Here is a 25,500-nt window from a genome sequence, read left to right as displayed (position 1 = left end):
ACAGGAATCCTATTCAGGTCTGTTATCTGCTAGTGACTTCCCTTATTTCCTTTTGTCTCTCTTATTAATAGGTGAGTTCCTTGACGACAGGATGTTGTTGCCATTCTTTGCATGCCCATAGTGTAGAACTATCTCTGATGTATTGCAAGGTCTTGATAATGCTGCTTGATCAATTGACCAAAATGGAAAACAACAAAAGATATAATGGCTACAAGAAAATAGGCATATTAACACATTGCTCCTGTAGCACTGAATTGGTGCAGTCATTCTGGGAAGCAATTTGGGCCCAAAAACCACTCAACTGAACATGCTTCTATTGGCTGTGATAATATAATAAGGCTCTTAATCCCAAAGAGATCCAAGTAAGATGACAATGAGAAAAATATGTGTAAAAATACTTGTAGGAGCTCTTTTGGTAGTAGCCAAGGCTTTGAAACCAAAGGGGTGCCCATTAGTTGGGAAGTGACTGAAAACATCATGATATAGGAATGGAATGGAATGGTATTGTGCCATGAGAGAACCAATATGGCAAAGTAAGCAGGAAGTTGCCTGAACTCTTCAAAATTTACCTCCAACAAGTATAGAGTATCACCTCAAAAGGAGTTCTGGAAATGCAAAACTAACCAAAAGATGGGATGAAACAATTTTCCAGTTGAAGACAACTTGGGAGGTCAGCAGGAAGAGACAGGAAGAAGGGCAGTAGCTCACTAGTGCTAATTGTTCATTTCTACTAATTGTATGTGAGCTTATGCCCAGTAGGGTGCCATCCTCTAACCTTTCTGCCAGTGCTCCCATGCCCCAGTCATGCAAATGGAACGCTGAATCCCTGTTCCATTCTGACCATTTTACCTACTTCCCTTGCCCTTCTCAGTGGGGTTGGGAGCAGTAGCCTCCAGACCTAACTCGGAGTCCTAGGCTTTGTTATTTGCCCTGCCACTGTCACTCTTAGAGGTGCTAGCCTCTTCATTCACCTTGAAAGTGACATTTCCACTTTTTAGCACAAATAGAGGCAAGCCAGAGACCCCTTTATTAGTAGGTTCAGTGCCCAATTAATAAACTGCTATCTTGCTCAGAGAATTGCCTCAGTTTGCCTTTTTGTTAAATTTTAGTTGTGACAATTCATTAAGAATGCTTTCTTCTGGCCAGAATGGTGAATTAGAAAGACACAATTACAGCAGGGTCTCTCACCACAGCCCATAAAATACCTGTAGAGAGGGACTCTCAACAAATTTTGGATCAGCAGAAGTGGAGAACAACAGAGCGGAGGAGAATTTCAGCCCAGGGTGACCTGAAAGGCCCACAGAAACGTCAGTTGTGCAGGACGCTGAGCCAAGAGCAGAGCCCAGCCCAGCCTTGGCTGAGTGGCTTGGTGTGCCTAGACTCCGGGAGGAGGACACCTTGGGGGGTGGAATCTCCAGTACCAGCAGCAGGTCCTCAGATCCCTCAACCTACAGGTGCCAAAGATCAGTGACAGGGTTTTATCAGCTGTTCAGGAAGGGAAAAGGGCCTTCCCATAGCTCCAGCAGCAGGCAGCAGCCACAGAGGCAGCACAGCAGCCCATACGGAAGCTCCATAGTTGGAGCATAAAAACTCTTGGGAGAACTGAAGAGCTGAGTCTTACCTCAGCCCTGGGTGGAGGCTCTGGGCAAGCTGGTCTTTGTCTCACATTGAATGGCAGCCCAGCCCATTCAGCTTTTTTGAAAATCAGCCCCCAGTGCTGACTTGGGAAATGGAGGCCAGGTGGCTGAGGAGAAGTAAATGCTAAGTTTCTGGGCATAAAAATCTCTCTCTGCATCTAGACCAGAACACTCTTGATCGTGCCATGTCGGAGGAACTGAAATCTCACAGATTCCCAGAGTATACTGTACTCTTGATAAAGGACGCAAAAGTCAAGTAACTGGTTGGGAAAATGCCCAAAAAGGGGGAAAAAAAACAAGACCATAGAAGGTTACTTTCTTGGTGAACAGATATCTCCTCCCATCCTTTTAGATGAGGAAGAACAATGCTTACCATCAGGGAAAGATACAGAGGTCAAGGCTTCTATATCCCAAACATCCAAAATAAATATTCAATGGGCTCAGGCCATGGAAGAGCTCAAAAAGGAATTTGGAAATCAAGCTAGAGAGGTGGAGGAAAAACTGGGAAGAGAAATGAGAGAGATGCAAGAAAAGCATGAAAAGCAGGTCAACACCTTGCTAAAGGAGACCTTAAAAAATGCTGAAGAAAATAACATCTTAAAAAATAAGTTAACTTAATTGGAAAAAGAGGTTCAAAAAGCCAATGAGGAGAAGAATGCTTTCAAAAGCAGAATTAGCCAAATGGAAAAGGAGCTTCAAAAGCTCCCTGAAGAAAACAGTTCTTTCAAAATTAGAATGGAACAGATGGAGGCTAATGACTTTATGAGAAACCAAGAAATCACAAAACAAAACCAAAAGAATGAAAAAATGGAAGAAAATGTGAAATATCTCATTGGAAAAACAACTGACCTGGAAAATAGATCCAGGAGAGACAATTTAAAAATTATGGGACTACCTGAAAGCCATGATCAAAAAAAGAGCCTAGACATCATCTTTCATGAAATTATCAAGGAAAACTGCCCTGAGATTCTAGAACCAGAGGGCAAAATCAATATTGAAATAATCCACTGATCACCTCCTGAAAGAGATCCAAAAAGAGAAACTCCTAGGAACATTGAGGCCAAATTCCAGAGTTCCCTGGTCAAAGAGAAAATATTGCAAATAGCTAGAAAGAAACAATTCAAGTATTGTGGAAATACAATCAGGATAACACAAGATCTAGCAGCTTCTACATTAAAGGATTGAAGGGCATGGAATAGGATATTCCAGAAGTCAAAGGAACTAGGAGTAAAACCAAGAATCACCTACCCAGCAAAACTGAGTATAATACTTCAGGGGAAAAATGGTACTTCAGTGAAATAGAGGACTTTCAAGCATTCTTGATGAAAAGACCAGAGCTGAAAGGAAAATTTGACCTTCAAACACAAGAATGAAGAGAAGCATGAGAAGGTAAACAGCAAAGAGAAGTCATAAGGAACTTACTAAAGTTGAACTGTTTACATTCCTACATGGAAAGACAATATTTGTAACTCTTGAAACTTTTCAGTATCTGGGTAGTTGGTGGGATTACACACACACACACACACACACACACACACACACACACACACATACACAAACACACACAAAGAGAGACAGAGAGCACAGAGTGAATTGAATAGGATGGGACCATATCTTAAAAAAATGAAATTAAGGGGTGAGAGAGAAATATATTGGGAGGAGAAAGGGAGAAATGGAATGGGGCAAATTATCTCTCATAAAAGAGGCAAGCAAAAGACTTTTCAGTAGAGGGAAAAAGAGGGGAAGTGAAAGAAAAACATGAAGTTTACTCTCATCACATTCCACTAAAGGAAGGAATAAAATGCACACTCATTTTGGTATGAAAACCTATCTTACAATTCAGGAAAGTGAGGGAGAAGGGGATAAGCAGGATGGTGGGGATGATGGAAGGGAGGGCAGTGGGAGGAGGGAGCAATTTAAAGTCAACACTCTTGGGGAGGGACAGGATCAAAAGAGAGAATAGAAGCAATGGGGGGGCAGGATAGGATGGAGGGAAATATAGTCAGTCTTACACAATACGACTATTATGGAAGTCATTTGCAAAACTACACAGATATGGCCTATGTTGAATTGCTTGCTTTCCCAAAATGAATGGGAGGGGAGGGAGGGATGAAGAGAAGTTGGAACTCAAAGTTTTAGGAATAACTGTTAAGTATTGTTCTTGCTACTAGGAAATAAGAATTTCAGGTGATGGGATATAGAAAGTTATCTGGCCCTACAGGACAAAAGAGAAGATGGGGACAAGGGAAGGAAGGGATGTTAGAAGAGAGGGCAGATTGGTGATAGGGGCAATTAGAATGCTTGGTGTTTTGGGGTGGGAGGAGGGGAGAAATGCGGAGAGAATTTGGAACCCAAAATTTTGTGAAAATGAATGTTAAAACTTAAATAAATAAATTTAAAAAAAGTGAAGTTTCCCTTATGCATTGTAGTCCTCAATTAAAATGAGACCTCCTTGAGAGCACTGACTCTCCCTCTTTACTTGTAATGGCAACTTTTAACTTGGCTCTTGGTAAATAAGTGCATAATCAAGGCTTTTTCATTCATTCATTCATTTGTTCGTTCATGTACTTTCCAATTAAAATACTTGTGATTTGAAAAAAATAAAGAAATAATGAACAGAAAAATCTGGGAAGACTATATGAACTGATGCAAAGCAAGGTGACAGAAACAGTATTATAACAATGACCAACTGTGAGACTTACCTCCTCTTGTCACTATAAAGATCCAAGAAAATTCCAAAGGACCCAGGATGAAAAATTGCTATCCACTTCCAGAGAGAGAAATGATAAATTCTGTGTGCAGAGTGAAGTGCTCTTTTTCACTTCATTTTTCTTATTTTTTTGTAATGTGGCTAATATAGAAATGTGTTTTGTATGAGTTTGTATGTATAACTAATATCATATTGCTTGACTTCTCGATGTTTGTGGCAGAAGGGAAAGGATTTGGAACTACATTTTTAAAATGAATGTTAACAATAAATTTAAAAAAAATTTTTTAAAGAAAGTGACAACACTATAAGCTAATATGAATCCTGTTGTACTGATGAGCTAAGGGACCTGGACTTTCTCACTTTCATCTTCACTTTCCCTTGTTCCTGTCCTTGACTTTTCCCTTTTGCATGAGCCAAGGTCTCACGTGTAGTCACATATGATTGGGAATACTTTGTCCATATTTGAAAAAAAAACTGAGAGGGCAATTAGTAAGAAGTTTAGGAGACAGATAGAGTCATGTTTTCTTTATATGAGCACTTTATATGAGTACTTTTATTCATCTTGTTCTATTGAAATAAACAATGTGATCACAATGTGCTAAGTCTCTGGGTTATATCTGTGCAGCAAACTTGGGAAAGAATGAAAGCAACTCAAAAAGGATGTGGGTTCATAAACTAGGTTCAAAAAGAACATTTTAAATTTTGATATTCAAACAGTATTCCATCTTATTCTGTAATTTAATTTTGTACCTTACACAGTGAGGGTTAAACAAAATTCCATAATATCATGTCCTAAGTGTGTGCTTAGGGAAGGTTGAGGGTAAGGGTATGTTTGGTTTTTTTTTATATTTTGGTGGGGGGAGGAGCATTGGTGTTTAAGTTAAATGCTCACTGGTCACCAGTGAACATATTCTTGTCTTTTAGAAAGTCTAATCTCAAGCATGTGCTAAAGAAAAACCAACAATGCTTTTGAGTTGTTGGTTCATACCATGGGAAGGGGGGACATTCCTTCACTGGAGAGTTAATACTTGGACACATTTCTGTAGACTTATAGGAGTTAGTACTTGAGTCAACCATCCCAAAGGCCCCTAAGTAGTGAAATGGTCACAAAAGTCAGATATCAGATTTTCAGTAGCTGGAAACCTTCATTCCAGAAAATACTTTACTTGACCTGACCTCAACAGTCAATCAGCCTCCCTACTATCAATATCATATATTGGAAATTAATTAAATGTACTGGAACAAGATTTGCCCATTGTAAGGTTAATGGAATATAAGATCTTCTGGCCCATTAACAGGCTTATGTGACCACATGTATCCTCTTTTTCCTTGGAATAAAATCTGTGTTCCCAGGTCAAAAGGCACACCAGTATTTCAATCACAGATGTCTTGTTGCTTTGAACTTCAGCTCAGTTCACAGCTGTGGCACATCCTGAGTCACACAGAGCCCTGCTTCAGAGCCAGTTAGGGTCTGGGCCAATTAACTGCTGAGGCACTAGATTTTCACTCTTTTCTTTGAAAACTATACATACTGGGAGATTGGTATTTTGTTTGGAGGCTCATTCATGGGAATAATGTTTCTTTATGATTTAATCACAAATTGTTAAGGATTCACCTGGCTTTTTGAACTCAGATGCTGATGTTCCTTGATCTTTTGATGTGAATTATTCTGTTATATTGTTTAGACAGCTGGAGCCCTGTCTATTAAATTCTTTCTTGAATATTCACTTCTTTTGACTTATGTGTCGGCATTGTTTAATTGAAGATTGTTGACCCCTTTGAAGCTGTCTTTCCTTTAGAAAAGCAGATCAAAGAACCTGCACTACCAGGCCATCCTCTGTGCTAATATAATTGCCACTACACTCATTCCTGAAAATAATGAACCTATTTCAGAAGAGATGAGTTGTACCATATTGAAGGGATAGTGTATCCAGGCATCCCAAATACCAGCTAGGTATAATTACAACCTTCAAGCATAACCTGAGTATTCCAGATCTGAAGGACCATCCTTGATCCCCTTCAGATCCTGAGCCTGAAAAGTATCATACTTAAAGCCTGATCACCTCCCTCCAATGAATGAGGCCTAGTAATAGACTGAGACCTGTCCTGAGCCCATTTTTCTTTTTCTTTTGTTTTAATTTTCTTTAATTTATTCTGGCTGCATTTTAAGCCCCAAATAGTCTCCCTTCCTCCCCATCCCACCCTAGAAAAGGGCACCATTTGACACAGATTTATAAGTATGTATAAAACTATAGTAAGCATACTTGTATGTATCAGTTCTTTCGCTACAGTTGGATAGCATCTTTCTTTACAGGTTGATTGTAGTTGATTTGCGTACTTACAGTACTCAGAATAATTTAGTTGTTCACAATCACATCCTGCTCTTCCTTGCCTCCCTAAATTTATGCATGCTCTTCCCCTGTTCCTGGAATGCTCTTCCTGTTCATCTCTGACTGTTCAAATCGTCATTCAATGCCTGGATTAGGTACCACAAATAGCCTTTTCTCAATCCTCCTCAACCACCCTTCCTCCCCTGTTGAGACAGAATTCTTCTTCCTGAAATTTCTTATATCACCCTCAAATTAACTTGGCTCATTTCAACAAGCATTCAAGGATCTGTTGTGGCAAAGCTGAAGGCTGTAGTGGAGAAGATTTGGAGTTAGGAAGACCTGAATTTGAATCCTGCCTCAGACACTTCCTTAGGTATGTCACCCTGGGCAGGCTACCTAATCACTCTGTAACTCAAGTTTCCTTATCCATAAAATCCTTATTCATAAAATGAGTGATAATAACATCTACCTTACAGGGTTGTTGGGTGTAATTTTTCTAATCAAAAAGAAATCAAAACAACTTCTACCCTCTATAAGCTTGTATTGTGCTGGCTTCCTGAAGTTCTCAGCTAAAGTTGTAACTTTTACAAGACTTTCACAATCACTTTTCACTCCAGTACCTTTACCCATTTGATTGATTATTTTCAATTTATCCTGTATGTATTCTCTTTGTTCAGAGCTATTTGCATTTTGCCTATCCCATTAAATTGGGAGCTCATTGAGAAGAAGGATTGTTAATTATGTTCCTTTGTATTCTAAGGCAGCTTAGGGTATAGTAGTGACTGGAGTCAGGAAAACATAATCTCAAATCTAGCCTAAGATATTGCTTATATGTCCCTGGGCAAGTCACTTAACCACTGTTTGTCTCAGTTTCCTCAACTGCCAAATGGGGATAAAAATAATAATAAAATGAGATAATATTTTAGATGTACTTAGCAGTGCCTGGCACACAGTAGGTTCTGTATAAGTGCACACTGTGTGGCACCTAGTAGGTGCTTAATAAATGGTTACCAACTAGCTGAATATATAGCATGTATAGTTATCAACATAAATAAAAGTTTATACATACAAAGTTCAAGAAGAAGAAAGCAGTAACAACTAGCCTCATTGGGAGTATCCTTATATAGGAGATAGTCTGAGCTGTGATTTAAAGTACCTAGAGAGTCTGTGAATCAGATGGTGAGTAGGGCATGCTTTTTAGACTGGAAGACTCATCTGTGTGAAGTCATGGAGGCAGAATATGGGATGGTATGAACAGCCTAAAGCTAGAAAACAAGTCTGGCTCAGAGAGAGTGCATGAATCGGTAATAATATGGATTTAAGAATGGAAATGTAAGCAGCCATCAAGTTACACACGATCTAAAATGACAAGTGGAATATTTGTAATAGGGAAAAGAAAATGTCTAGATATTCTAATTGTATCATATTTCTGTAAGTGTCTTATCAAACTCAAACCCCCAAGAGATTTTCATTTTTTTGTCTTTAGAACAGTACAGTATGCTATTCATCTTTGTATTTTCAACACCTTATACAAGGCCCTGCACATAGCAGTTCCTTAATAAAGTTTCAATAAATTGAATTTCTACCCACCATATGTGGTGTAGCATATAGGGAACTAGACTTAAAATGAGGAAGACCTGAGTTCAAATCTTACCTCAGTCACATACTTACTGCATGACTCTGGGCAAGTTAATTAACCTCAGTTGGAAAATGAAAAGATGAAACTTGATGACCTCAAAAATCTCTTTTAATTTGCTGTCTCTCTCTCTCCATAGATACATATATATATAGATATAGATATAGATATGTATACACACACACACATACATATACACATACATGTGTACATATACACATATGTATGTATGTATATATACATGCATATATATGCGTGTATATAAATGTATATATATATATATATATATATACATATAGTGGGTGTGGGAGTGTGGGAGTGTATATGGGGAGTGTGCATCAAAGATCTAGAGCTAGTCCTTTGGGATGGTGGGCTAGGTCATATTAGAGGCATGGTCCAGTGAGATTTAGTGGCCACTCATTCTCCTCAATTTGGAACAAGGATTAATGGAGTGCCACTTTCCTCCCCTTCCTTCTGTTTGTCCCTGAAGAAAGTCTGAATGTTAATGCCAGCCTGGGAGAACAGTCAGGAGGAAATACTCATAAACCATGGAATATTAAAATGTTGAAAAAGAAACCCAAACCTACAGCCCCACCCCCCCACTCCGGCAGGCCAATTGAATGATAAAGTGGAAGGGGTGAGAAAGAAGAACCAATCAGAGGGGAGTACTTAGCATCCCCATTGTGACCCATTCTGAGAAGAGTGATACACATTGCTCAGCTCAAGTCACTGAACCAAGCACAGGTCAAGACATAGAACCAGTCCATTTGGGTGACATAATCTAGTGAGAACCATAAAACAGGGCAATTATTCTGTTCTCATTACTGTTTCCATGCTATAGCTTAGCTATAGCCTCTTCTCCTTCTAGGCTAGGTGAGGCAATCCACACATTCTTGTGTGTGTGTGTGTGTGTGTGTGTGTGTGTGTGTGTGTGTGTGTGTGTGTGTTCTTTTAGTTTGCTCATCATAAAATCATTGAAGCAGGGGTCCTTACTTTCTTTGTTGTATCTTGTGCACACATTTGCCTTCAATCTTGACAAAGAAAGCTGGGTTTAATCTTTACTGTTATCTCTGAGTCAACATGGACTCAACAGCTAAAAGAGGAGAGATAAGTAACAATCAGAAAACTCAAAGCTAGCTTCTGGGCTTTCAATACAACAAAAGAAACCAATTATCCTCTGTCATAACTGCATGGTCCTTGATGTAAATGACGAGTGTTCTTCATAGCACTACTGCTGACTTCTTTAGTCAGTTTTTTATGTAGGTTGGATACTAACTCAGGTGGGAGTTCCTAGAGTCTTGGTCATGGTAGCAACAGTCAGTTATTAAGAATCAATTCTGTGAAAGTCAGGAAACAATTTTTACAGCCAGTGTCTCTAATAAAGTCTTCATTTCTAAGATATATAGAGAACCAAGTTAAATTTTTAATACAAGTCATTCCCCAATTGATAAATGGTCAAAGGATATGAACAAGTACTTTTCATATGAGGAAATTAAAGCTATCTATAGTCATATGAAAAATGCTCTAAATCATTATTGCTTAGAGAAATGCAAACCAAAACAACTCTGAGGTGCCACCTCACACCTCTCAGATTGACTAACATAACAAAACAGGAAAATTATAAATGTTGGAGAAGATGAGGGAAAATTGGAATACTAATGCATTATTGTTGGGCTTGTGAACTAATCCAATCATTCTGGAGAGCAATTAGGTACTATGTCCAAAGTGCTATAAAAATACATGCCCTTTGACCCAACAATACCACTTTTAGTTCTGTATCCCAAAGAGGTCATTAAAAAACTGGAAAAGGATCCACATGGGCAAAAATATTTATAGCTGCTCTTTTTCTGGTGCCCAAGAATTGGAAACTGAGGAGATATTCATCAATTCAAGAATAGCTGAACAAGTTGTGGTATATGAATTTAATGGAATACTATTGTGCTATGAGGAATGATGAGAAGGCAGGCTTCAGAAACATCTGGAAAGACTTACATGAACTGATACTGAGTGAAGTGAACAGAATCAGGAGAACACTGTATGCAGTAACAGCCGCATCATGTAATGACTGACTTTGATAGACTTAGCTTCTCTTAGCAATACAAGGATCTGAGACAACTCCAAAAGACTCATGATGGAAAATGTTATCCATATCCAGAGAAAGAACTTTGGAGTCTGAATACACATGGAAGTATAGTATTTGCTCTCATTTTCTTTTGTTGTTTTGTTTTGTTTCTTCTTTTTCATTGTTCCTCCTATTAGTTCTAATCTTCCTTACATCATGACTAATGTGAATATATGCTTAAAATGAATGTATAAATAGAGTCATATCAAATTGCGTGCCATCTGGGGGGGAGGAGAAGATGGAGAGGGAGAAAATTTAAAACCCAAGATCTTAAGGAAGTGAACGTTGAAGACTAAAAATAAATTAATTATTAATTTTTTTAAAAAAAGAATCAATTCTGTAGACAGTTTTGTGCTAAACACCAGCATTTGGAAAGCAGTAAATACTCAGAAAGACACAGTTCAACTCCATCACAATCTAGTCAAGGAATGAGAAATCAGCCCAGATAGCTTTGATCCACAATGTTACAGGAAAAATGTATTAGTGAATTATAAACCAAAGTGGTATTCAAGAACCAAAGGAAAGGCCATCACCAATGAGAGCAACAGGAAAGGCTTCATAGAATCAGGAAGTCTTAAAGAATGCTTAAAAGAAAGAGGAATGGTATAAAAAATACAGTGAGCAAATTAAAAAAAAAAAAGATGTCACAGGGTTGGTGGAAGGGAATAGAATAGTCTAGTCTAGTCAGAATGTGTTGTATCTAGAATGCTGTATTATGGATAGGAAGCAAAAAAAAAAATTGGAATCCTGAAGATGTGCATTGCAGTCTCATCAAAGATACTTATTAGTCATGTGAGCCCTAGGTAAGTCACTTAACCTCTCTCAATTTTAGTTTCTTCATCTTTAAAATGGAGATAATAACATGCACCTAGTTCACAGAGTTATTATAAAAATCAAATGAGATAACATATGTGAAGTACATTTAAGTTATAGTTATCATTGTTGTGATCATAGCCTTTGGTGCTACTGTTACTATGGAGTGGAGTAATATATGGGAAGTCTCTAAAAGTAAAGTTATTCTGGTTTAGGGGGGCCTTGATTGCTCATGCAGAAGAGTTTGATCTTTCTCAAAAGATAATAAGCAGCCGTTAATAATTTTCTATTATTGGAATGACAGTGGTTGGTTTGTGCATAATAAAGATAATTGGGAAGTGGTAGGGGAGGCGAAACAAAATGGACACCTTGAGAGAAAGAAAAAGCATGAAGCTCTATAGGATAGCTATGGCAATAGTCTAAGAATATGGTTATTAGAGTCTGTGTTGTGCAGTAGTGACATTATCAATAGAGAAGAGGGGAAATATTTTGAAACCAGACTAGACAGGCCTTGCTGAATGACTGAATATGTGTCTGAGGTCCTTGGAACTACTTTGAACCTTAGAATAGTTTCATAAGGATGAGAAAGACCATCAATACCATCAACAATGATGTTGACTAATTTCCCAGTTGATAAATGGTCAAGGATATGAGCCAGCAGTTTTCAGCTGAAGAAATTAAAGCTACCTATAATCATATGAAAAAATTTTCAAAATCACTATTGATTAGAGAAATGCAAATTAAGACAACTCTGAGGTTCTACTTAATACCTACCCAGCTGGCTAATATGACAAAAAAGAAAGTGATAAATGTTGGGGAAGAAGTAGGAAAAATGTAACACTAATACATTGTTGGTGGAGTTGAACTGATCTAACCATTCTGGTGAGCAATTTGAAACTATACCTAAAGGGCTACAAAACTGCATACCCCTGGATCCACCAATGCCACTACAAGGTCTGTGTCCCAAAGAGATCATAAAAAATGGAAAAGGATCCACATGTACAAAAATATTTATAGATGCTCTTTTTGTGGTGCTCAAGAATTGGAAATCAAAGGGATGTCCATCAATTCAGGAATGACTGAACAAGTTGTGGTATACAAAGGTAATGGAATACTATTGTGCTATAAGGAAGGATGAGCAAGAAGATTTCAGAAAGAAAGAAAAAAACCTGGAAAAACTTACATGAACTGATACTGAGTGAATGAATAGAATCAAGAGAAAATTGTGCATAGTAACAACAAAAACGTGTGATGATCAACTAATAAACTTAACTCTTCTCAGTAACACAATGATTTAAGATAAATCCAAAAGACTCATGATGAAAAATGTTGTCCACATCCAGAAAAAGAACTATGGATTTTGAATTCAGATCAAAGCATACTGTTTTCTCTTTTATTCTAATTCATTTATTTATTTATTTTTAGTTTTCAATATTCACTTCTAAAAGATTTTGAGCTTCAAATTTTCTCCCTATCACTTCCATCCCCTCACCACAATACAGCTTGCATTCTGATTATCCTCTCTCCCAATCTGTCCTCCCTTCTATCACAACTGCCCCTTCTCTTATCCCTTTTTCCTTTATTTTCGCATAGAGCAAGACAGATTTCTATACCTCGCTGTCTGTATGTCTTATTTCCCAGTTGCATGTGAAAACATTTAACATGTGTCTGTAAAACTTTGAGTTCCAGTATCTCTGCCTTGATCCCTCCCTACCCACTCCCTTTGAGAATGCAAGCAATTTGATATAGGTTATTCATATACATATACATAAACACATGCATATATTTAATCATGCAAATCACTTCCATAGCAGTCATGTTGTGAAAGACTAACTATATTTCCCTCCAGCCTATCCTGCTCCCCCAATTTATTCTGTTCTCTCTTTTGACCCTGTCCTTCCTCATAAGTGTTTACTTCTAATTACACCCTCCTACCATTTACCCTCCCTTCTATCATCCCCCACCCAACCCCAAGTATCCCTTTCCCCTTCTTTCCTGTACTATAAGATAGATTTTCATACTCAATTGAGTGTGCATGTTATTCCCTCCTTAAGCCAAATCCAATGACAGTAAGATTCTCTCTTTCCCTGTCACCTCTCCCCTCTTCCCTGACATTGCAAAAGCTTTTCCTTGCTTCTTATATGAGAGATATTTTAGCCCATTCTATGTCTTCTTTTCTCCTCCCAAAATATTCTTCTCTCTCATCCCTTAATTTTATATTTTAGATATCATCCCTTCATATTCAACTCCACCTGTGACCTTTGTACATATATATATATATATATACATACATACATATGTATATATGTATATGTGTCTCTGTGTGTGTGTGTGTGTGTGTGTGTGTGTGTGTATAAAATCCCTCCACCTATCCTAATACTGAGAAAACTCTCAAGGGTTACAAATATTATATTTCCATGAAGGAATGTAAAAGTTCAACTTTAGTAAGTCCCTTATGATTTTTCTTTCCTCTTTACCTTTTCATGCTTCTCTTGATTCTTATATTTGAAAGTCTATGTTTCTATTCAGTTCTGGTCTTTTCATCAAGAATTCTTGAAAGTCCTCTGTTTCATTGAATTTCTATTTTTTCTCCTTCTTTTACAGATGAAGAAACTAAAGGCCCATAGGGAGGAGGTAACTTGCCTAATGTCTTATGAGTAACAGTCATTTCACAAGCATTTACTATTAGTTTACAATGTGAGAGATACTGCCCTGAAGGGGCTCAAATTTTAATGGGGGGAGACAACATACAAATAAATGTTTATATATGAAATGTACATAGACGTTGAATAGATAGATAGATAGATAGATAGATAGATAGATAGATAGATAGATAGATAGATAGACAGATAGATAGATAAATTGTAGCTGATCTAAGAGGGAAGGCACTGGGGGCTAGGAGGGAGACTAGCAAAGACTTTTGCAGAAGATGGGATTTGAACTGAGACTAGCAGGAATTCAGCAAGACCAAGAGAAAGAGATGTTGTGGCAGAGCATTCCAGGCATAAGGGAAAGCCAGTGAAAAATTATTGATTGGGAGATTGAAAGTTTTATGTGAGGAACAACAAGGACATCCCCCAGCATTTCCCTCTCCTCCCCTTCCCCCTACCTCGTCCCAAGCAGTCATTCTCAGACAGGCAGTGTCTTTGAAAAGAGAAACCTGTTATCACAACATATCCCATCTGGCTGTATTTTTTCTTAGGTGCCAGCTTCCCTTGTCAACTGGGCAGACAGGGCTATTCTTCAAATGGAGGCAAGTTACCCAAAAGGAAACACTGTTCCCTCAGGGAAATCTTCACTATCATACCCGTCCAACATTCCCAACTGTGTTAAAAATGATGTATATCATGTGAGTATAATGCCTCTGTTCAAAAGAGAGAAGGAGGAACAGAAAAATGACTCTGATCCATAATTCATGTCCTGGAGATGTATTTTAATTTTGAAGTGAGAGAGACACATCCCTCTTTAAAACCGATTGAGATGTCGATTCCTGCCTGGCATACTTCAGTGTCTATGTTGAAGCCATAGGCTGAGGAAGCTGAGTCACACTGGCAGGAAAAGGGCTGTTGGTCTGATTTGGGAAGGGGGATAGTCAGATCAGAAGCTGTGAAAACAGGAGACAGGGGAGTTGTGTTGTTAGTTTTTCTCTCTGCCTCAAAAATTTCAAATTGCTGTTACCCTTCAGGGGAAATAAAAAAAAAAACCCAACCTACCTCACTGGAGATAGTCTTTGTTGACACACCAATTTTCATAAGTCAGTTTCACCACTGGGTCCTTGATCTGTTTCAGCCCATTTTCCTCTGCTTTCTCACAGACACATCCTGATTCTATTTCTGTGACAGGTATTGTATTGATTTACCATTATGTGTCATTTCAGTGGATGCCTATGCAAGTGGATATAGTCAGCGTATTCCAAAAACATTTGTCTCCATCATCTCTCACTTTATAAAATAACAGTATTACTACACACACACACACACACACACACACACACACACACACACACATATATATGTGAGTGTGTGTGTGTGTGTGTTTTTAACCACCTTCAGTAATGAATATATGCCTCTCCTTTCTCTTCCCCATGAAGAGATGAATAAATGTACCCCACCCTTAACTGCTGGTTACCCTTATGGTGAAAATAAAGGGGCAGGGGAGCAGTTCAGCAAAACTAACCAGCATATCAGCTGAGTACAGCAGCATATGTAACACTCTCCACACAGAGTCCCCCACTTCTGCAAATTAGAGAGACAGATGTGTGTATTTTTCTCATCTCTTTTAACTTATCTTTTTGCAGCATTTACCTCTATAGGCATTGCCTCCTGAATATTCTCTCCTCTGAATTTTTATGACATTGCTATCTCTTGGTTCTCCTCCTGCCTATCTGACCATGCCTTCTCAGTCTCTTTTGCTAGTCTAGCATCCATATCACAACCTCTAACTGTAGGTGAACCTGAAGTTTCTGTCCTCAGCTCTCTTCTCTTTTCTATCAGTATCAATTCTTGGTTTCTCTCTGTCTCTTCCTATCTCTCTTTACATTCACATGGACTAATTATGCCCGACCTGTGGTAGAGTGTTCCAAATTCATATTGGTCTGATTAGCCACAGTCAGATTCATTGTGACTTGACTCTAACATAGTGATGGTCCCTTCAAGAATGAAGAACAACAAATAATCTCTCTTTATGTGTCTTTGTCTCCTTCTTTCTCTCTCCTCTTTATTTCTCTCTCTCTCTGTTTCTCTTTTCTCTCTCATGAACTCCTGTCAGCATGATTATCATGTTTCTTAACATGACTCTCCCAAATCTGTGATTCAACCCTCTCTCCATATCCAATTTTGTCTATTGGATATTTCAAACAGTAATCCCCATATGTATCGCAAACTCAACACATTTAAAATTGAAGTTATTCATTATCATTTCCTCCAGATCTACCTCTTTTCCAAAATTCCTGCCATGGGTATCACCATCCTTCCAGTCCCCCATATTCACAATCTTGGCATTGTACTTACCTTATTCCATTTGTCCAACCACTTAGCAAAACTTGGCAATTCTACCTCCCAAATATCTTTAGATTCCAACTCTTTCTCTTTATTCAGACAGTTATCCCTCTAATCCAGGCCCTTCTCACCTCTTCCTTGCACTATTTAAATGGTTTTATAATTTATCTTACTGCATTGTCTCTTTCTTCCCTAATCCATCCCCCAAATAGTTACCAATATGATTTTTCTAAACTTCAGGTCTGATGATGTCATTCTTGTTCAGTAAATTCCCTGGCTCCCTAGTGCATCTAAAATCATATAAAAGATGTCCTAGTTAAAACCCCTCACAACCCAACCCAAAATATTTTCCACTCTTCTTCTCATGCTAGATGGGCAAAGTGTTGACAAAAAATATTAATACTATCACTATACCCTACCACTTAGGCTCACGTCTACAGGAAACAATTTTATTTCATTTAACATCAATCTATATAGAAGCCATTTCTAGCTTGGTTTGAGAGATGTTTGAACTATCATAGCCTCTCATTCCCTGTGGGTTGTGACTGCCCCAAGATTTCTGGTAACATATTAGATTAAACAAGGAAGACAGACCATTCCATTCCATTCCTCCTGGACCACTCCCCTTGGGGAACAAATGGAACCCTTCACAGAGATCTAGGATATCTTATATAGGTTTCCATGGAGCCAAATACATTTTGATGTTCCTTACCTAAGAGACTTCGTCACTAGCCTCCATAAGTTGTGCTACCTGTCCCTCGTTACGGAGAGCCAGCTTTCCCCACATCCACTTTCTCAAATCCCTTGTTTCCCTCAAAACTCTGCTCAACTGACATTTTCTTCTTGAAATCTTTCCTGCTTACTCCAGCTCCTAATGCCACCCCCCCCCCCACCAAAAAGAAAGAGAAGGAAAGAAAATGTCCCTGCATTTGCTTCATACATATTTTGTATATATTTATATAAATGTTTTACACACACACACACACACACACACACACACACACACACACACCAATTAGATGGTCCTTAAGGGAAGGGACTTTTTCATTTTTGTCATTGTACCAGGAGTTCCTGGAAAAAAATAAGTGCTTAATGAATACTTGTTGGTTGATTCTTGGGGGTCAAGTTTGGTCATTATAAATATATAGTTAAGTTTCAGATTTATTATTTCAGATTCATTCATTCGTCTATTTTAAATGGTTATTTGACTTTTTCCTTACTTATTTACATATTCAATTATTTCTAAGTTGCCTACTTAATCCACTTAACCATTGGTTAACATCATTAGCACCATCACCACCCCCTCACCTCCTCAATGGCAGAGAGTAAAGCCCAAATCACTGATATCTCAGTTGATGTTACCATGAGGAAATTGTTCTCGGATTACACTTTGAAATTCTAGGCAGTTTTTTATAATGACACATGGGAAGGCTTTCAATAAAGGCATACAAGAAATTGCCTCCTATTTAAGCTTTCCCAGCCAGAAGACAGAACTATTCTTACATTCATGGTCAGAGAAGATGACTCTGTAATCCCTTGGAAACCTCCCAGCACCAGATCAATAATACCATCTTCAAAAGTGCCACTAACTGGTGGCACACTATAGAGGCAATGAATCAAGCAGAATGAGGAACACATCATTCAGTTTTATAAATGGATAAGACAAACAAAAGGAGAGAACCTTGGAAGGAAAGAGGAAAAAGCATGTCATTCATAGGGTACCCTTCTCCCACAAATGTCCCAGTCTCTAAGATGAAGTAGACCATGGTTCCATAATCAAGGACTCTGACCTTTAAAAGTGGGGATTGATTAGACTTTCCCCAAAAAAACTCTGTCTCATTTTGCCCCCACTCTGGCATCCTAGGGAATATCTCAAGTAAAAATTCTGGGTAGATTGATGACTAGGGTGGGGCCATAGACACTCTGCTCTACGATGAATAATTGAGGGCTCAATTTTAGCACTACCCTGGAGTGCTCTTCCTTCCCTGTCTGGGCTAGCCTCTGGCAGAAGCAGTGATGGTAGATTCAAAGCAGTTTACGCTTCATCTACAATAGTCACACATGGTGTGAGCATTACCCGTTCTCAATTGCCCATCAGTTATCCCAGCTTTAAAAATTGTGAGTTATGTATGCCTAAATGGCTATAAAAATGCACATACCCTTTGATCCAGCAATATCACTTCTAGGGCTATCTCCCTAGATACAGTTTTCCCTAGAAAATGGGAAAAGGACCCACATGTACAAAAATATTTATATCAGCTCTTTTTGTGGTGACCAAGAACTGGAAATTGAGGGGATGCCCATCAATTGAGGAATGGTTGAAAAAGTTGTGGTATATGAATATGATGGAATGCTATTGTGCTATAAGAAATGATGAGCAGGAGGACTTCAGAAAAACCTGGAAAGACTTACATGAACTGATGCTGTGTGAAATGAGCAGAACTAGGAGAACACTGTACACAGTAACAGCTACATTGTACTATGATTGACTTTGATAGACTTAGCTCTTCCAGAAATGCAAGGGCCTAAAACAACTCCAAAAGACTCATGATGGAAAATGTCATCCCCATCCAGAGAAAGAAATATGGAGTCTTAATGTAGATTGAAGCATATTATTTGTTCTTCTTTGTTGTGTTGTGTTTTTTCTTTCTCATTATTCTTCCCATTTGTTCTAGTTCTTCTATACAACATGATTAATGTGAAAAATGTTTAATACAAATGTATAAATAGAGTCTATATCAGATTGCATGCCATCTTGGGGAGCAAGGTGGGGAGAGAAGTGGAGAAAATTCAAAACTTGTGGAAGCGAATATGGAAAACTAAAACTAAATTAATTAGTTTATTAAAAAATATGTTATGGTTTTGTATCAGAATTCCATAATGCCATCTGTGGGCCTGAGACTTTCATAAAGACCCCAGATCTATTTTGAGGGATTTCTCCTCTCTGGTCTCTTGTCCTCACTCAGAAAACATGAGAATTTCATTTTCTGAGACACACACTTTTGGGTTACTGATTTCCCTTACAGAGCAATTCCCAGAAGATGGACTTGCTAGCCCCTTTTCCAAAGGACTCCATTGCCAGAAAGGCAGACAAGATTATTGCAGGATTCATCTGCCATGGAGGCATGAGACTTCAAGTCTACATGGTGGGCTCATCGTGTACCTTCACTCCAAAACTTCTTATACATGCATTTCAGTGAATAGAGCACTGAATTTGGAGTCCAAGTTCTTTGGTTCAAGTTTTGACTCTGCTATGTACCACTCATGTGATCCATAAATAGTTATTTCTCCTCTCCAGGCTTTAGTTTCCTCATTCATAAAATGGGAGAGGAGGTATTGGCCTTGATGACCTCTAAGGTCCCTTCCAACTCTAAATCTATGATACTTTATGGAGAGTGAAGCCTTGGGCACACTCTTTACTAGATTTTTTTCCAACTTCTGGCTCCATGGTTGAATTCTGAAGGAATGTAAATCTCTTCTTTACTTCTTCAAAGAAGGCTCTGTCAATGACACTAAGATAAAAAGAGATGAAACCACAGTCCAGTGTCCCCTTTCTCTCCTCCAACTTTGTTTTCTGTCTGATTCAGTTTTCCCATAAATAAGTAGGAGGAGGTCTTACATATTACCTGGGGATATTTCCCTTACTTCTCTTGTAGGAAATGGGATGTAGGCAATCCCCAAATGAAGCATGTGAAAGAATATGAGTCAAGGTAATATATGGGAGACTGAAAAGTTAATGTAATCTCAGGCTATGCAAAAATAGGTATTGCTGTTGTAAATCAGTCATTTCTGACTCTCAGGTAACCCCATTTTCTTGGCAAAGATGGTGGAGTGGTTTGCCATTTCCTTCTCCAGTTCATTTTGAAGATGATGAAACTGAGACAGAAAGGGTCAAGTGATTAGCCCAGGGTCACACAGTTGGTGTGTGAGGCCAGATTTGAAGTCAGGTCATTCTGACTCCAGGCCTAGCACTCTCTTCTGTGCCACCTTGCTGCCCAAAAGAGTTAGGTGATAAGAGTCCCTCAGTCTTCTACCCTTATAAGAAAACATCTGGAGGACTTGTTTGGCTCATGGAAATCCACTTTGGGAAGGACATTGATAAGCTGGAGAGTTTCCAGAGGGGAGAAAATAGTATGGTTAAGGATTTTAAGTTCATGCCATGTGAGGATCAGTTAAAAGAACTGGGAATGGTTAGTTTAGAGAAGAGAATGTTTACGAAGGAATGAGAGAATTGTTATGTTCCAGCTCATATCATGAAGGGCCATCACATATGGGAATGGAACTAAGCATGTTCTGTTCTGAAGCATTGAATAAAACATGAAAAGAAGTAAATTTAGGTTTACTCTAAAGGGGGAGCTTCTCAAAAATTTAGAGCTGTCCAAAAATGTGAGGGGTAGAGAGGTGCTGAGTTCCCCTTCATCTGAGGTTAGATACTCACTTATTAGCTATGCTATCAAGGATATGGACTTTATTGTCTGATCTCTTGGGTACTTTCCATTTCTGAAACTCTATGATTCTGCAAAAGAAAAAATCATCAAACCTCTACTTCAGTAATTATGACACATTCCTGATATCTCTTGTTTATAAAATGCTTTCTTCTTGATCATATTGTGATATTATAAAGTTGGTCATCCCATCATTTTGGCACCTTAAGACTTAAAAAGAAATGTAAGTAGCATTGCCTCCATTTTATAGGTAAAGAAACTGAGGCTCAGAATGCTTAAAGTGACTGACCTCACCTAATAAAAAATCTAGACCTGAACCTAGATCTTTGAACTTCAACAATGTTTATTAAGTCCAATTCCCTATCCAATGTTTTCTCTTATATCACATATTCCTGAAAGAGTCAAGCTGTGCAGCCTCAACTTGCACAATTCCAATAAGAGAAAAACTCTCCAGCCCAAGGGACAGGTTATGACATCGCTAGTCAGTTATGATTGATTATTAGAAACATTTTTCCTTATATAGCACTAAAATGTGCATGCCTCTAGCCTCACCTTCTCCATCCCCCCATCCCTTGCTCTTTTGCCCATTCTCTTTGAGCCATACAGAGAAATTCTAATTCATTTTCCTTCAGCTAGAATGAATGTAGTGATCATGTCTCCCCATTCCATCCCTCCATTCTCCCCCATTACTGGCCTTTGCTCTAAGAAAAATAGCTCTTTTTCCTTCATCTGATCCTCTTCTGCCTTGATCTCCACTCCCCTCTCTATTCTAGAAAGAAGTGAAAGAAGCAAAATGAGCATGGAAGTCCTCCCAGTATGTGCTATTAGTTAGGTTTAGCATTTATGTCTCTTCTTTCCCTAATAAATTATAAAACTCTTTTCTAGTTTAATTTAGTTTGGTTTGGTTTAGCTCATATCTCATATGTGTCATTCTCTCACTCACATCCCTAGTCATATTGAATCAGTCTATCTCTCTGATACCTGAAACCCTTCAAATATTGGAAGATAGAGAGAGAGCATGTCCCTTCACAATCACCTCTTCTTCAGGCTAACATCTCCAGTTCTTCCAACTAATCCTCATCAGCCCTGAACTCCAGGTCCTTTTCCATCCTTTTTGCCCTCGTATGGACCCTCTAGAGCTTATCAAAACTCTTCCAAAATTTTGGTACCCAGAACTGAACACAACTATCCATACGTGGTTGATCACATATGTCATGTGAGTGTCAATATGTTTATATGTGTCACAGCAGGACTTATCACCTCCCTAGCCCTGGATACCACACCTATATTTTCTGATTTTGAACTCTTCCAACCACACCATCCTGATATTCTCTCAGCCTATCCAGGCACATGGATCTCTTTTCTTCTTCCAGAGACTCCGTCCCCTTTATGTCATTGATAGTCTGTACAGTAGGGAGGACTCAGGTGCTTGAGTCAGACAGATATCCCCAGACCTGCAAAATGTGACTGGTTGGTTTATTAAGGGTTTTCATGAGAAGGTTTTTTAAGGGAAATCAATCTCTTACTCTCCCCAATCAACTTAAAAAATTCCAAGCACTCTCACTCACCAAGTTTCCTTTAATCTCAAAGACACTCCAGAGGAAACGTCAGCTTTCTGTGCCTTCCGTATTTATGCAGATGGGTTAAGTGCCAAGTTAGGAAAACATGTGTTAAGGCATTTAGCAAATAATGTGTGATGTGTGCAATCAGTCCATCAAAATAGAAAAAAATACACTTCACGGGGAGAAGGTGTGTGTGTGTATGTGCGTGTGTGTGTGTGTGTGTGTATGAGTGTTAGTTAGTTTGCTGATTCTGAATTGTGATGCTAAATCAGTTTGTGAAAAAGAAAAAATGAGTAAGAGAGGGAAAGGTCAGGTACAAATTAATGAGACACAAGAAGCTTAGCTGAGCCTGTGCATGAAAAAACAAGTCCTAGCGGCCTTCACATTAAACAGAGACACAATTGAAGTAGATCACATGGGGAAAGCAGCCTTCTCTGTGAATGAAAGGGAAGCAAGCACTCATGCCTTGGCCCAGTACTGGATTTACCGTTCCCAATCTATTACTATCCCCACCAACTCTTTACTTCATATATAATATAGGAGAAGAAACATTTTGACTTAGGAAGACCAGGGTTACAATTCTGCCTCTGGTACTTACCAGATTGTGACACTAAACAAGTTACAACCTCTCTGATGCTCACTTTTCTTATGTATAAAGTGAAGATAAGAAGACATATTTTCTACCTCACAGAGTTGTTTTCTGAGGATCATATTCAGATAATATACATACAGTACCTTGTATATCTATAAACACTACATAAATGCAAGGTGTGTTACATGTGCATGAATGTATATATGTTATATGTGCATATATACATATATACATATGTGTATATACACATATCCATACATATTTACATGTGTGTCTGTATACATATATGTGCATGTTTGCAATGTGTTTATATATGTGTGTAAATATGTATATGCAGATAGGTTAAATATTAAGTTAGGAAAACATGTGTATTGCATATAGTAGATAATGTGTGATATATGCGATCTCTCCATCAAAATAGAAAAGAAGGAATAAGACATTTTGCGGGATACACATACAAACACATGTATATGTGTGCACATATATATGTATATACACATGTATGTTTATTTGTTTGCTCTTCTCATTCTCATCTTGTGCTGGATTAATTTATCAGAACTATTGTCTTATTATCTCGCTCCCAAGACCACTTATTTCCCTGGACTCCTTTGGGATAGGATCCCAACCAAGTTCCTCAGGAGTCAGTGTTACTTTCACTTCTGGTCAGTGAGATTGTGACTGTATCTATGATGTCATTGTTTTAGGGAATTCCTCAGTGAGGAAAAGTTTCTACCACTACAGCTCAACTCCTTTTCTATTGTTCACAGTCTCAGAGTTGCCCAGAGTATCAAGAATTTAAATGACTTGCTTGGGATGGGACTTAAAACTATCATTTTGGCTTTGAGGTCAGCTCTCTGTATCCAGTACATGGGCAGTGGGGTATATAGATGGATATACATCTGCTTGTCTGCATGTCTGTATCTATATTTCTGTGTGTATTTCTGTGTGTTTGGCTCAACCATTAGGAAGGTCAATTCAAGCTGCTGTTGGGACAACAGGGAATCTCTTATGAGTAAATAGAATTCTATTCAGTTCAATGCTGTTTGTCTTTTGTTTTTGAAGAGGGACAATGATATCACAGGGGATGTCTTGACTCATGTGTGGATTGAATTTAAGTGAAGCAGAGGTACACAGAGTCAGCAGCCTTGCTCTTTCTTCCACAGTCATTGTGGCCCAATGGCCAGACAAAATCCGAGATGACTGGCAACGACCTGGGATGCAATGTGTGACCTTAGCATCTTTGATGTCCAACCAAGCTCTAAGCTCTCCATAGCACCTGCTTCAATTGTCTTAATGGCCATTGAAACAAATTGTTCTCATTCACCCATTCTACTAGAGGAAGTCTTCACATACTTGGGATATACATCCCTTGTCTCACCACTGGATTTGAGGACTGTTTGTCACCCTCAGCCTGGTTTACACATTCACCCAGGCAGTTTTACCTGCATGTGGTCACTGCACATGCTACCACTTCTTGGAGCTACAGATGACAGCTGTGTGCCAAGTGGACACAAAAGCTGGATGAGCAGCCCTGAAAAGCCCTCATACCAGATGAACTAGTCCTTCTTGAAAACCCATAGACCCCATTCAATTCAATAAACCCCAATTAAACACCTACTAACTGTGAAGTAGTGTGCTAAAAAATCTTTATGAGAGGTGGAAAGTGTATTGGGGTAATTTTAATTATTTATTTTACAAAGCGTTTCAGCAAGTTCCCTGATACATCCAGGATGGCCTGCTTAGCACAGGTTCTTAGATCTGCTTTTCTAAAAGGAAAGCAACTTTTGAGGGGGCAATAATTTTCTTTAATTAAATTCACCAACAAAGAAATAAAGATCAACAGACAGGGCTCCTTATTTTCCAACCATAAGCAATACATACATCACAGATCAAAAGACAGATTCTTCTGTCTGACCAGTACATACATACTTAGTTACCAAAGAAAGAAGCACCAAAATCCTGGTTTTTAAAGCCAGGGGTGGGGAGTGCTCCTTAATGGCTATCCAGAATCTCATCTGGCCAATAACAGGAACATTCTTCCAATGAGTAAGCCCCAAATACAAAACCTCACCTCAGAGTATATACACTTTTCAGAGCCAGAGGTCATGACCCCTGTGACCCTGTGCCTCATTAGAAATTAACAAAAGGTGTGGGCCTTCCTACAAAGCAGGCCTCCCCTAATCGAAGCTTCCCTTAATGGGCTGCACCTGAAGCCTATTAATGGGCTGGGAGGATCTTTAACTCTCACTAATATAAATCCCATTAACATTACACAAAGGTGGGAAGGTGAGAAATTGAGATCCAAAGAGAGGAAGAGATTTACCCACATTCTTACAAGTGAATTCTTAACCATATGTACTCATGTGCAGGTGGGGGGGGGGGGGTTGAGTGTGGGAGTGGGGGTGGGTCTGTGTGTCTCCCCTGGGTATTCTGGTGAAGTCTATTGATTCGGTCTCTAAATTGTGTTTTAAAATGCATAAAATAATTAGGATTACAAAGGAAACAAATTATATTGAAAAAAACTTAAATAAGTTCAGGAAACCCAAGTTAAGAAAACCCCGGGCTGACAAATGCCTGATTTGGTATTCAGTAGTACTGCCAGATCATTTCTGGCAATACTCATGGCTACATCTGGACACTGGCATGGAAATTACAA

Source organism: Notamacropus eugenii, chromosome 5 (genome assembly GCF_028372415.1).
Source record: "Notamacropus eugenii isolate mMacEug1 chromosome 5, mMacEug1.pri_v2, whole genome shotgun sequence".
Classification (NCBI taxonomy): domain Eukaryota; kingdom Metazoa; phylum Chordata; class Mammalia; order Diprotodontia; family Macropodidae; genus Notamacropus; species Notamacropus eugenii.
This window is presented reverse-complemented; position numbering follows the sequence as displayed.